Source organism: Grammomys surdaster, unplaced genomic scaffold (genome assembly GCF_004785775.1).
Source record: "Grammomys surdaster isolate TR1022 unplaced genomic scaffold, NIH_TR_1.0 125888, whole genome shotgun sequence".
In the NCBI taxonomy this organism is placed as follows: domain Eukaryota; kingdom Metazoa; phylum Chordata; class Mammalia; order Rodentia; family Muridae; genus Grammomys; species Grammomys surdaster.
Window position 1 is genome coordinate 389,232 of NW_021620713.1, and position 13,283 is coordinate 402,514.

General features: G+C 38.9%; 1 pseudogene; it reads right to left on the bottom strand.

Moving 5' to 3' along the window:
- Positions 1-336: 336 nt before the first annotated feature.
- LOC114608255 overlaps positions 337-13,283 on the bottom strand; it is an 85,854-nt pseudogene continuing 72,907 nt past the window's right edge.

A 13,283-nucleotide genomic window follows, 5' to 3' on the forward strand; every position in this document is an offset into this window, starting at 1 on the left:
CCCCTCCCCTTCCCATCCCTGTAGCCCATGGTTTCCCAAAAAGAAGTCTGCCCCATCCTTCTCTGGGAGAACGCAGTCAGCTGAGGATTAAGACATAAATAAAAAATAAATAGCAGGGTCAAGTTCCCAGAGGTGAGGATGTGCCTTCCATACTCATGCTGTGTGAAGGCCCATTCACAGCTGCTGGGGTGAGGGGGCAGCACCTGCCCTAGTCGAGGGAAACTGGGACTACAGCTGCCAAAGGCTGCAATGGGTGTGCTAATAAGGCCCCTTTCTAGGCTGCATGAGAACATGTGCAGTCAAGGCACAGTCACCATCCTTCTCCATCTGTCCATTTCATCGGTGTTTGTGATCCAAGAGAGTTTCAAAATCAGGAGAACATACAAGTTTGTGCTTCACATGGCCCAGGACTGTCATCTCCCCTGTCCTGCTGTCTCCAAGGCCCACAGACACCAGTTCCTGAAGGAAAGAACAGGTTGTTCCCATGGTCACATCCAAAGTCACCTTGCCCAGGAGGAGCTGCACCTTCCCTGATTTTCAGATGAGCAGCTTGCCCACTTGACCCTCTGTCAGGTCAGCCAAGGTACAAGCATTCTCTGCTAGCCTGGCTTCCCGGTCTTTCTCCTGCTTTATGACTACCGTCTGTCCATCCTTGCCCTGCACCTCTGTCTTGATAGGCTTGACGTCCTGAGTGGGCGGCTGCCCAGGAAGGGTATCAGGCAGCTGAAGGAACAGCGGCTCTTCATCCTTCATGAGGCTCAACTCTCTGAGCAGCTCTGCAACAGACATGCCCTTTGGGAGACCAGGGGTCTTCCTGGCTGATCTTGGAGGGGCTTTCACCTTGGCCTCCTCTTCCTCATCCCGTGGCTAGTCTTTCACTTTGACAACAGGCGCATTCGCTTCCATGTCTTCTTCCTTGGGGCCAGCCGAAAAAGGCTTAACATCTGGCTCTTCACTCTCCTCCTTAAAAAGCCACCCTGAATGAGCCAGTGGCAGCTGCACTGGCATGTTCTGTGTGTCATTCTTTAGCCCTTGGTCATCGATGAAATTGTCCTTCTCCAGCATGCGCAGAATCTGCTTGGTTTCTTCATCGGTTTCTCTCTTCTCTTTCTTGATGTTGATGATACGAGCAGGTCCCATGTCTGACATGTCCACTGTCTTATCCCAGTTCCCTTTTTTTTCATCATTTCTGCTGGACCCTGCTCAAAGATAGAATGGGACTGGATCACTTCTGGACTGCCACGTCCTGGTCCACGGCCCTCACACTGGCAGTCTTTGTCCTGTTCACGTTTTTCCTTCTTCATAGTTACTTCTTTTGGTTTTTCTTTGATCTTCCGACTGATGATATTTGGGGTGAAGGTTTTCTTCTTGACTCCTCCAAGGGTGAGGTCCCGAGAGCGGATGGAGGGAAGGCGACCCGGTGTAAGCAGGGAGTATGGGCCTCTGGCCAATCAGCCCCCAGCCCACAGAGATAAGGGGTCACCCGAGGCGTTCCCTTCCGACTTGGTTCCTGCATTGAGGCTCTGCGCTGAGTGTCACGACTTCTCCACCTGCGGGTCTCCTGGGAAGGCAGAAGTCTGTGTGGCAAGGACCAGGAGCTGCCGTCTTACCCTGGGGCCTTGTTTTTTTTGTTTTTTTTGGGTTTTTTTTTTTTGTTTTGTTGTTGTTGTTGTTGTTTGTAGTCACTTAGAGCTATGAGTTTTCCTCTTAGCACTGCTTTCATTGTGTCCCACAAGTTTTGGTATGATGTGTCCTCATTTTCATTAAATTCTTAAACGTTTCTAATTTCTTTGTTTATTTCTTCTCTGGCAAAGTTATCATTGAGTAGATCACTGTTCAGTTTCCATGTGCATGTATGCTTTCCATTGTTTTTGTTATTATTGAAGACCAGCCTTAGTCCATGTTGATCTGATAGAATGATTTTAATTTTCTTATATCTGTTGAGGCCTGATGTGAACAATTGCATGGTCAATTTTGAAGACGGTACCATTAGGTGCTGAGGTGAAGGTATATTCTTTTGTTTTTGGATGAAATGTTCTATAAATATCTGCTAAATCCACTTGGTTTATAACTTCTCTTAGTTTCACTCTATCTCTGTTTTGTTTCTGTTTCCATAATCTGTCCATTGCTGAGAGTGGGGTGTTGATATCTCCAACTACTATTGTGTGAGGTGCAATGTGTGCTTTAAGTTTTGTAAAGTTTCTTTTATGAATGTGGTTGCCCTTGCATTTGGTGCATATATGTTCACAATTGAGACTTCATCTTGGTTGATTTTTCTTTTGATGAGTATGAAGCTTCTATTCTTATCTTTCTTGATAACTTCTGGTTGAAAGTCGATTTTAATCAATATTAAAATAGCTACTCCAGCTTATTTCTTGGGAACATTTGTTTGGAAAATTGGCTTACAGGCTTTTTTTTCTGTGGTAGTCTCTGTCTATGTCACTGAGGTGTGTTTCCTGTATGCAGCAAAATGTTGGGCCCTGTTTATGTATCCAGTTGTTAGTCTATGTCTTTTATTTGGGGAATTGATTCCATTCATGTTAAGAGATGTTAAAACGAAATGATTGTTGCTTTTGTGTTTGTTAAAAGAAGACTTCTTTTTTGCTTGTTCTAGGGTTTAATTTCCCTCCCTGTGTTGGTGACTTTCCTCTATTATCCTTTGTAGTGCTGGATTTGTGTAAATTTGGTTTTGTCATGGAATATCTTGGTTTCTCCATCTACAGTAATTGAGAGTTTTGCTGGATATAGTAGCCTGGGCTGGCATTTGTGTTTCTTAGGGTCTGTATGATGTCTGTCCAGGATCTTCTGGCTTCTATAGTCTCTGGTGTGAATTCTAGTGTAATTCTGAAATTCTGCTTTCATAAATTACTTGAACTTTTTCCATTATTGCTTTTAAATTTTTTGGTTTTGTTTTTCTGCATTTAGTGTTTTGATTATTATGTGACAGGGGGAATTTCTTTTCTGATCTTGTCTATTTGGAATTCTGTAGGCTTCTTGTATGTTCATAGGCATTTCTTTCTTTAGGTTAGGGAAATTTTCTTCTATAATTTTGTTGAAGATATTTACTGGCCCTTTAAGTTGGGAATCTTCGCTTTGTTCTATACCTACTATCCTTAGCTTTGGTCTTCTTACTGTCTCCTGGATTTCCTGAATGTTCTGGGTTAGGAGTTTTTTGCATTTTGTATTATCTTTGAGAGTTGAGTCAATGTTTTCTATGGTATTTTCTTCACCTGGGATTTTTCTCTTCTATCTCTTGTATTCTGATGGTGATGGTTGTATCCATGACTCTTTCCTAGGTTTTCTATCTCCAGGGTAGTCTCCCTTTGTTATTTCTTTATTGTTTCTCCTTCTATTTTTATGTCCTGAATCTTTTTGTTCAATTCCTTCACCTGTTTGGTTGTGTTTTCTTGTGTTTCCTTCTTAAGGGCTTCATTTACATTTTTCATTTCTGTTTACATTTGTTCTCCTATATTTCTTTGAGGGAGATATTTATGTCCTTAAACTCTTCTATCATCATCATGAGAAGGGATTTTAAATCTGAATCTTGCTTTTCGGGTCTCATGGGGTATTCAGGACTTGCTGTGGTGGGACTAGGTTCTGATGATGCTAAGTAACCTTGGTTTCTTTTGCTTATGTTCTTGCGCTTGCCTTTCATCATCTGGTTATGTCTAATGCTACCTAAACTCACTTTCTCTGACTGGAGCCTATCTCTCCTGTTATCTTGACTGTGTCAGAACTCCTCAGATTCCAGCTGCTTCTGGGGTCCTGAAATACTGGTGTTACAAAGCTTCTAAGATCCTGTTGTCCTGTGATCCTATGATCCTACGTTCCTGGGCATGTTAGAACTCATCAGAATCCAGCCTTCTCTGGGGCTTGGGGGATTGGGTACAGAGATGAAAGCTGCCCCAGTTGCAGGGACAGACTGGAAGGGTCCCGAACCACTGGCCTTGAGGGAGTTTATAGGTCCCCAAGGGTCCCAAATTACTCCCTGTTTGGGGGGGGGGATTGTGACCTATTCACATACACTCCTGGGCATGTTAGAGTTACTGGGAGTCCAGCCTCCTTTGGTTTTGGGGGATTAGGTGCAATGCTGAAGCCTTAGGGCTGCTCCAGGTGCAGGCCCAGACCGAAAACTGTGAACTTTCTTCTTAGCAACATATCCCTGTGGCATATGTTTGTGTATGTTGTACATTGATTTACATTGAATTCTAGGAAGTCTTTAATTTCTTTCTTTATTTCTGCCCTGACCCAGTAGTCATTGAGTAGTGACTTGTTTAGTTTCCTTGAGTGTGTTGGCCTTCTGTTGTTTATCTTGATGTCATTGAAATTCACTTTTAATTAGTGGTTGTCTGTCTGGAAGGATACACAAGGTTTTGTCAATTTTTTTTTATCTGTTGATAGTTGCTTTTTGATGGAGTATATGTTCAACTTTGAAAGTTCTATGATATCTAGAAAATAAAGTATAATTTGTGTTTGGTTGAAATGTTCTGTAAATATCTATTACTTCCATTTTGTTCATAATATCTGTTAGCTACATTATTTTCCTGTTTATTTTCTGTCTGGATGACCTGCCCATTGGTGAGACTAGGATATTGAAATCTCCTACTATTAGTTTGTAATAGCCAATTTATGACTTATATTTTGATAACATTTCTTTTAAAAACATGAGTTCCCTTGTGTTTGCATAGTAAATGTTAAGAGTTGAAAGATTATGTTGAGGTTTTCATTTTATGAGCATGAAGTGTCCTTCTCATGCCTTTTGATTAGTTTGTCTTCAAGTCCATTTTGTTAGGAATTAGAATAGCTACTTCAGCTTGCTTCTTGAATCCATTTGACTGAAAAATATTTTTTTAATCTTTTACCCTGAGGTAATGTCTATCTTTGATGTTGAGGTGTGTTTTTGTTTTTTCTTTCTTTCTTTTTTCCCTTCCTTCCTTCCTTCCTTCCTTCCTTCCTTCCTTCCTTCCTTCCTTCCTTTCTTTCTTCCTTTCTTTCTTTCTTTTTTTTTTCTATGAAGCACACAGATTGATCTTGTTTCCAAACCCATTCTGGAAGATTGTATCATTTTACTGAGGGCTTCAGTCCAATGATATTTTGGAAAATTAATCACTAATGATTATTAATTTTGTTTTTTTTATTGGTGGTGGTAGTGAGTGTTTGTATTTATGTATATATGTGTGTATGTATCATTTCTTTGGGTTTTGTAGGTTTGAGATTAGCTATCTTGTGTTTTCTTGAATGCTGTTAACCTACTTGGGTTGGAATATGTTTTTTGGAACTTCTGTAGGCCTGAATTTCTACCTAGATACTTTTCCTCAACAAACATTGATTAAAAATTAGTTAAAATACTGATTGAATCCAAGAATAAATAAAAAAAATCATCCCACATGATCTAATAGGCTTCATTCTAGAGATGCAGGGACACTACAACATATAACATATAATAATGCTGTCAAGATAATTTTCTTTTTTTAATTTTTTTTAATTTTTAATTTTTTTATTTAATCTTTTTTTTACACTCTAGATTTTATTCCTTTCCCAGTCTGACTGTTCCTCATCTCATACTTCCTCCCTACCTCCTGTCTCTATGAGGATGTCCCAACCCTCTCACTTCCTAGCACATTAGAACTTTAAACTTCCTGGAGCCTCCAGTCTCATGAGGGTTAGGTGCCATCTTCACTGACTGAAACCAGACCCAGCAGTCTTCTGCTATATATATATATATATATATATATATATATATATATTTGTTGGGGGAATAATATTAGCTAGTGCATGCTGCCTGAATGGTAATCCAGTGTCTGAGAGAACTCAGGGGTCCAGGTTAATTGAGACTGCTGGTCCTCCTACAGGGTCCTCTTACTCCTCAGCTTCTTCCAGCTTTTCCTTAATTCAACCACAGGGGTCAGCATATTGTGTCTATTGGTTTGGTGCAAATATCTGCATCTAACTCTTTCAGCTTCTTATTGGGTCTTTCAGAGGACAGTCATGATAGGTCTCTTTTTAATGAGTGTTCCATAGCCTCAGTAATAGTAGCCTTGGGGGCTCCCCTTGAAAGACATGTTGGGCCTATTCCTGGACCTCCATTTTCTTAGGCTCCTTTCCATTTACATCCCTCCAGTTCTTTCTGATAGGAAAAATTATGCGTCAGAATTTTGATTGTGGGATAGCAACCCCATCCCTCACTTGATGCCCTGTCTTTTTGCTGGAGGTAGGCTCAACAAATTCCCTCTTCCCACTGTCAGGAATTTCCTCTTAAGGTCCCTCCCTTTGATTCCTGAAGGTCTCTTATCTCCCAGGTCTCTGGAACATTCCGGAAAGTCTCCCCAACCTCCTTCCTCCTGAGGTTGCCTGTTTCCATTCCTTGTGCTGGCCCTCAGGGACTCAGTCCTTTTCCCTCATCCAATACCAGATCTTGTTTCCCACTTCTCCCCTGTCCCATTTCCTACCCAGGTCCTCCTTCCCTCCCCCATTGTGACTGCTTTCTTCTCCCTCCCAAGTGGGCTCAAGGCATTCTCATTTGGGTCCTTCAGTTTACTCCCCTTTTTTAGTTCTGAGGACTATATTTTGGGTATTCTGCACTTTTTTTTTCTAATATCCACTTTTTAATGAGTACATACCATGCATGTCATTTTTGGTCTAAGTAACCTCACTCAGAATATTTTCTAGCTCCATCTGTTTGCATGAAAATCTTAGGATGTCCTCATTCTTAATAGCTGAGTAGTATTCCATTGTATAAATGAACCATATTTTCTGTATTCATTCTTGCATTGTGGATATTTGGGTTGGTTCTAGATTCTGGCTGTCAGAAACAAGCCCACTATGAACCATGCCCCTGTTGCCTGGTTCGGCATCTTTTGGGCATATTCCTAAGGGTGATATTGGTGAGTCTTTGAGCAGATCTATTTATAATTTTCTGAGAAACCTCCAAATTAATTTCCAAGAGTAACTGTAACAGTTTGCAATCCTACTAGTAACGGAAGAGTGTTTCTCTTTCTCCATATCCTTGCCAACATGTGCTGTCACCTGAGGTTTTAATCTTAGCTATTCTGATTGGTGTAAGGTGGAATCTCAGGGTCGTTTGATTAGCATCTCTCTGATCACTAAGGAATTTGAACATTTCTTTAGGTGCTTCTCAGCCATTTGAAATTCCTCTGTTGTGAACTCTGTTTATTTCTACACCTCATTTTTTGATTGAGTTGTTTGGTTTTTTTTGGTGGTTAGCTTATTGAATATATATATATATATATATATATATATATATATATAATATTAGGCCTCTATTCAATGTGGGGTTACTGAAGATTTTCTCCCAATCTGTAGGTTGCCAATTTGTTCTACTGACTATATCCTTTGCCTTACAGAACCTTTCCATTTTCATTAAGTCTCATTTATCAATTCTTGATCTCAGAGTCTGAGCCATTAGAGTTCTGTTTAGAAAATTGCCCCTTGTGCCAATGAGTTCAAGGCTTCCCCACTTTCTCTTCTATTAGATTCAGTGTATTTGGTTTTAAGTTGAGGTCCTTGATCCACTTAAACTTGATATAATTTAATTTTCCTACATACAGAGAGCCAGTTAGAACAGCACCATTTATTGAAGAAGCTTTCCCCTTTCCATTGTATATTTTTGTCAAGTTCAAGTGTGTGTTAGTGTGTGGCTTTATTTCTGGGTCTTCAATTCTATTCCATTGATCAATGTGTCTGTTTCTGTGCCAATACATTGCAATTTTTATCACTATTTCTCTGTAGTATAGCTTGAAGTCAGGGATGGTGATTCCTTTAGCAGTTCTTTTATTTTTAAAAATTGTTTTTGCTATTCTGAGTCTTTTGCCTGTCTAGATGAATTTGAGAATTGTTCTTTCTGTGTCTTTGAAGAATTGTGTTGGGATTTTGATGGAGATTGCATTAAATCTGTAGATTGCCTTTGTTAGGGTGGCCATTTTTAGTATGTTAATTCTACCAAGCCATGAGCATGAGGGATTCTCCATTTCCTGAGATCTTTGACTTTTTTTGAGAGAACTGAAGTTATTGTCATATAGGTCATTCACTTGTTTGTTTAGAGTTAACCCAAGATATATTATATTATTTATGATTTCTGTGAAGGGAATTATTTCCTGAATTTATTTCTCAGACTGTTTATCATTTGTATAACTGATTTTTTTCTTTGAGTTTGTTTATATAGTGGATTACCCTAATAGATTCATATATTGAACCAACTTTACATCCCTGTGATAAAACCAACTTGATTGTGATAAATGAAGATTTTGATGTGTTCTTGGATTCAGTTTGCAAGAATTTTATTGAGTATTTTTACATTGATATTCATAAGCAAGATTGGTCTGAAGTTCTCTTTTTTGGTTGGGTCCTTGTGTGATTTAGGAATCAGAGTAATTGTGGCTACATAGAATGAATTAGGTAGTGTTCCTTCTGTTTCTATTTTATAGAATAGTTAGAGGAATATAGGTATCAGCTCTTTTTTGAAGGTCTGCTAGAATTCTGTACTAAATCCATCTGGCCCCGTGGTTTTTTGGTTGAGAGGTTTTTTAATGATTTCTTCCATTTACTTATGGGTTATGGGTCTGTTTAGATAGCTTTCTTGCTTTTGATTTAACTTTGGTATGTGGTATCTGTCTAGGAACTCATGCATTTCATCTAGATTTTCCAATTTGTTTTTAGTGTAGGCTTTCGTAGTAGAATCTGATGAATTTTTGAATTTCTTGTTTCTGTTGTAATGTCTCCATTTTCATTTCTGATTTTGGTAAATTTGATACTGCCTCTGGGCTATTTAGTTAGTTTGGTTAAGGGTTTATCTATTTTGTTTATTGTCTCAAAGAACCAGTATTTGCTTCTGTTGATTCTTTGTATACTTCTCTTTGTTTCTATCTGGTTGATTTAAGCCCTGAGTTTAACTATTTCCTGCTGTCTATTTCTATTGGGTGTGTTTGCTTATTTTTGTTCTGGAGCTTACAAACGTGCTGTAAAGTTGCTAAGGTAAAATATCTCCAGTTTCTTTACTAGGGCATTTAGTGCTATAAATTTTCCTCTAAGTACTGCGTTCATTGTGTCCCATAAGTTTGATTATGATGTGTCAAAATTTTTATTGAATTCCAGGAAGCCTTTAATTTCTTTATTTCTTCCCTGAACAAGTTATCAGTGAGTAGAATATTGTTAATTTTCCACATGTATGTGGGCTTTCTGTTGTTTTCGTTGTTATTGAAGACCAGACTTAGGCTATGGTGATCTGTTAGGATGCATGGGATTATTTTAGTCTCCTTGTATCATTTGAGGGTTATTTTGTGAAGAATTATATCATCAGTTTTGGAGAAAGTATCATGAGATGCTGAGTAAAAGTTGTATTCTTTTGTTTTAGGGTAGATGTATGTTAAATCTATTTTGTTTCTGTAGATGTCTATTAAATCTATTTGTTTCATAACCTCTATTAGTTTCATTGTGTCTCTGTGTAGTTTCTATTTCAATGACCTGTCCATTAGTAAAAGTCAGGTGTTGAAGTCCCCCACTATTATTGTGTGGGGTTAATATGTGTTTTGAGTTTTAGTAACCTTTTTTTTTATGAATGTGGTTGCCTTTGCATTTGGGGCATAGATGTTCAGAATTGAGACTTCTTTTGATGGATTTTCCCTTCACTTAAGGAAGTGTCCTTCCTTAACCCGCTTGATAACTTTTGGTTGAAATTCTGTTTTATTGGATATTAGCATGATAGCATGGTAACTCCAGGTTTTTCATGGGACCATTTGCTTGGAAGATTTTTTTTTTTTTTTTTTTTGCCTTTTAATCACAGATAGTGCCTGTCTTTGGTATTGAGGTGTGTTTCTTGTATGCAGTAAAATGCTGTATCCTATTTGCATATCCAGTCTGTTTTCTTATGTCTTTTTATTGAATCATTGGGTAGGTTCATATTGAGAGATATTAAAGACAGATGATTGTCAGTTCCCATTATGTTTGCTGTTGTAGGTGGCATTGTGTGCATGTGATTCTTTCCTTTTGGCTTTGTTGTAAAATACCTTGTTTTTCTTTGGTGTAGGTAGCCTCCTTGTGTTGGAGATTTCATTCTAGGATCCACTATAGGGCTATATTATTAGATAGCTTCTCCCTTCCTTCCTTCCTTCCTTCCTTCCTTCCTTCCTTCCTTCCTTCCTTTCTTTCTTTCTTTCTTTCTTTCTTTCTTTCTTTCTTTCTTTCTCTCTTCTTTAATATTTGTTTACAGTCCAGACTTTATTTCCCTCTCAGTCCACCCAACAGTTGGTCCACATGTCTTGGAATATTTTGATTTCTCTACCTATGTTGATTGAGAGTTTTTCTGGGTATAATAGCCTGGGCTGGCATTTGTGTTCTCCTGGAGTCTGCATGACCTTTGACCAGGCTCTTCTGACTTTTAGTGACTCTGTTGAGAAGTCTGGTGTAATTCTGATAGGTCTACCATTGTATGTTACTTGGCCCTTTTCCCTTGCAGATTTCAATATCTTTCTTTGTTTTCTGCATTTAGTGTTTTGATTACTATGTAACAAGAGGATTTTATTTTCTGTTCTCATTTATTTGGTGTTCTAAAGGCTTCTTGTACATTCATGGCCATCTCTTTCTTTAGGTTGGGGAAGTTTTCTTCTATGATTTTGTTGAAGACATTTTTTGGGTTCTTTTAGCTGGGAAATCTTTGCTCTCTTCTATTCCTATTATTCTTATAGTTGGTCTTTTCATTGTGTCCTGGATTTTCTGGATGCTTTGGGTTAGAATTTTTTTGTTTTGTTTTGTTTTCTTTTGTTTTTTGTTTTGTTTTTCGTTTCTTCTGTTTTGAATTTTCTTTGACAGTTGTGTCAAGATCTTTTAAGGTATCTTTTACACCTGAGATTTTCTCTACTATCTCTTATATTCTGTTGGTGATACTTACATCTGTAATTCCTGACCTCTTTCCTAGGTTTTCCATTTTAAGACTTACCTCCATTTGTGTTTTCTTTATTATTTCTACTTCTCCTTTTAGGTCTTAGATGGCTTTGATCAATTCCTTCACCTGTTTGATTGTTTTCCTATATTTCTTTAAGGGATTTATTTACTTCCCCTTTAGAGGCTTCTACCTATTTACCTGTGATTTCCTGTTCTTCTTTTGGTGAGTAATTTATATCTTCTTTAAAGGACTCTATTATTTTCATGAGATAAGATTTTAGGTCAGCTTCCTGATTTTCAAGTGTGTTGGTGTACCTATGGCTTGTTGTGGTGAGAGAACTGGGTTCTGATTAGCCCAAAGTATATTGGCTTTTTTTTTTTTTTACTTTAGATATTGAGCTTGCCACTTGCCATCTGTTTATCTCTGTTGTTAGCTTGTCTGGATGTCTCTGTCTCCTGTGTCCCTGGGTTGTTGCAGGTCTCCAGGGAGACCTGTGCTCCTGGCTATAGCAGCCCTTCTGTGAGGCCTTCAGACTGTGAGGTCTTCAGAGGGGCATGTATGCTGTTGACCTTTTGCCCTGGCTGGCTGCAGAGGCTCTCCTGGGAAGCCTTCAGACTATGGAGTCTTTAGAGGAGCAGCTTTATCTCTCTTGGTAATATACCCAACAGATGCTCTATTCTACTACAAGGATACTTGATCAACTATGTCCATAGAAGCTTTATGTATAAAATCTAGCAACCTAGAAGAAAACATCAGTGTCTCCCAACTGAAGAATGGATACAGAAAATGTTTTGCATACATAGAGTGAAGTATTACTCAGATGTTCATAAACAGGACATCATGAAATTTGAAGGCCAATAGATGGAACTAGAAAAAACTTATCCTGAGTAAGGACACCTGTTGTAGCATTGGTCTAATGCTACTTATATTATGTCAGTTCGGTCACTATAATTGCAGGATAATCTGCATGTCCAGATGTAAGATGCTGAGGGTCCCTTCCCCCAGTTGGCTTTGACTGGTAAATAAAGTTGTCGTGGCCAATGGCTGTGCAGGGAGACAGTGGCAGGACTTCTAGGTTTCCTAGGTTAGGGACAGAGGAAAGAAAGGAAGAGATATAACAGCCATCCCAAGAAATGAGTAAGGACCGGGACTGAGAGTGCAGAAGAAACAACATACCAATCATGTAAGAGCTAGGGAAAAGTGGCCTCAGGGTGCCCTCACCCCTAATTGTCTCAGGCAGCAACAATGGAATATAGATTTTAGTAAGTAATAACTCAGGAATTTCAGATGGAAGATAGTAGCCACATGGTAGTTTGGAACTGGGTCATCCACTGAGCTGTTGAATGCATATTTAAATATAAGACTGTGTGTGTTTGGGGGGGAGGTATTTCATTTGTAACCATTGCAGTGAGTGGCTAGGAATGTGCTACATCCACAGGGTTGTTTTGAGTAGAGATTATTTAACAACTGCAACAGTAATCCAGACTCAAAAAGACCAATGTGATATCTATTCACTTATAAGTGGATTTTATCTGTAAAGTAAAGGATAATCATGCTACAGTTCGTAGACTAGGAGAAACTAAGTTAGAAGGAAGGCTCAAAGGTGAATGTATGTACTTCCCTGGGATTGTGAAATGATTAATGTGTGGACTTTGGCCAGGTGGAGTTGGGAACAGGAGGGATCAGGTGGCAGGAGATGGAAAGAGACAGATGGGATAGACAACTGGAACTGGGGAGCATTTGGTTGGAAATGTAGTAACAGTACAATGGAAACTCCCAAGAATCTACAAGGTACTGAACTGGCCACCTTTTATAGTTAGGAAGGCTTTTATAGTTAGGAAGAGGGACTTAGATACTAACCTAGCCAAAAACCCTTCAACCTATAATTTGTCCTGGCTCCAAGTTGTGCTGGAGTAAAGGTGGTACAAACGTTCTCGGAGTAGCTAACTAAAGACTGGTCCAATATGAGAATCATACTAATAGAGTTATCCTATCCCTGACATGCATCCTATGCATGAATGGTCAGGAACGATGGGATAGTTAACCCAGAAATTTAGGATAGAACCAAGTATGACTGGATAAAGGAAATAAAAGTCAACAAAATAATTCCTAATGATATTTTGCTATACTCATAGACATAGCCAAGTATAATTATAATCTGAGAGAAGTCATCCAGCAACTGGTAGGAACAGATGCAAAGACCCACAGTCAAACAGGTGGAGATTGGGAAATTTCCGAGAAGAGGGGGAGAAAAGATTTGTAGGAGTCAGAGGTGTCAAGGACACACACACACACACACACACACACACACACAGACACACACACACACAAATCAACTTATTTGGGCTCCATAGGGCCTCACAAAGACTAAATTGAAAATCAGGGA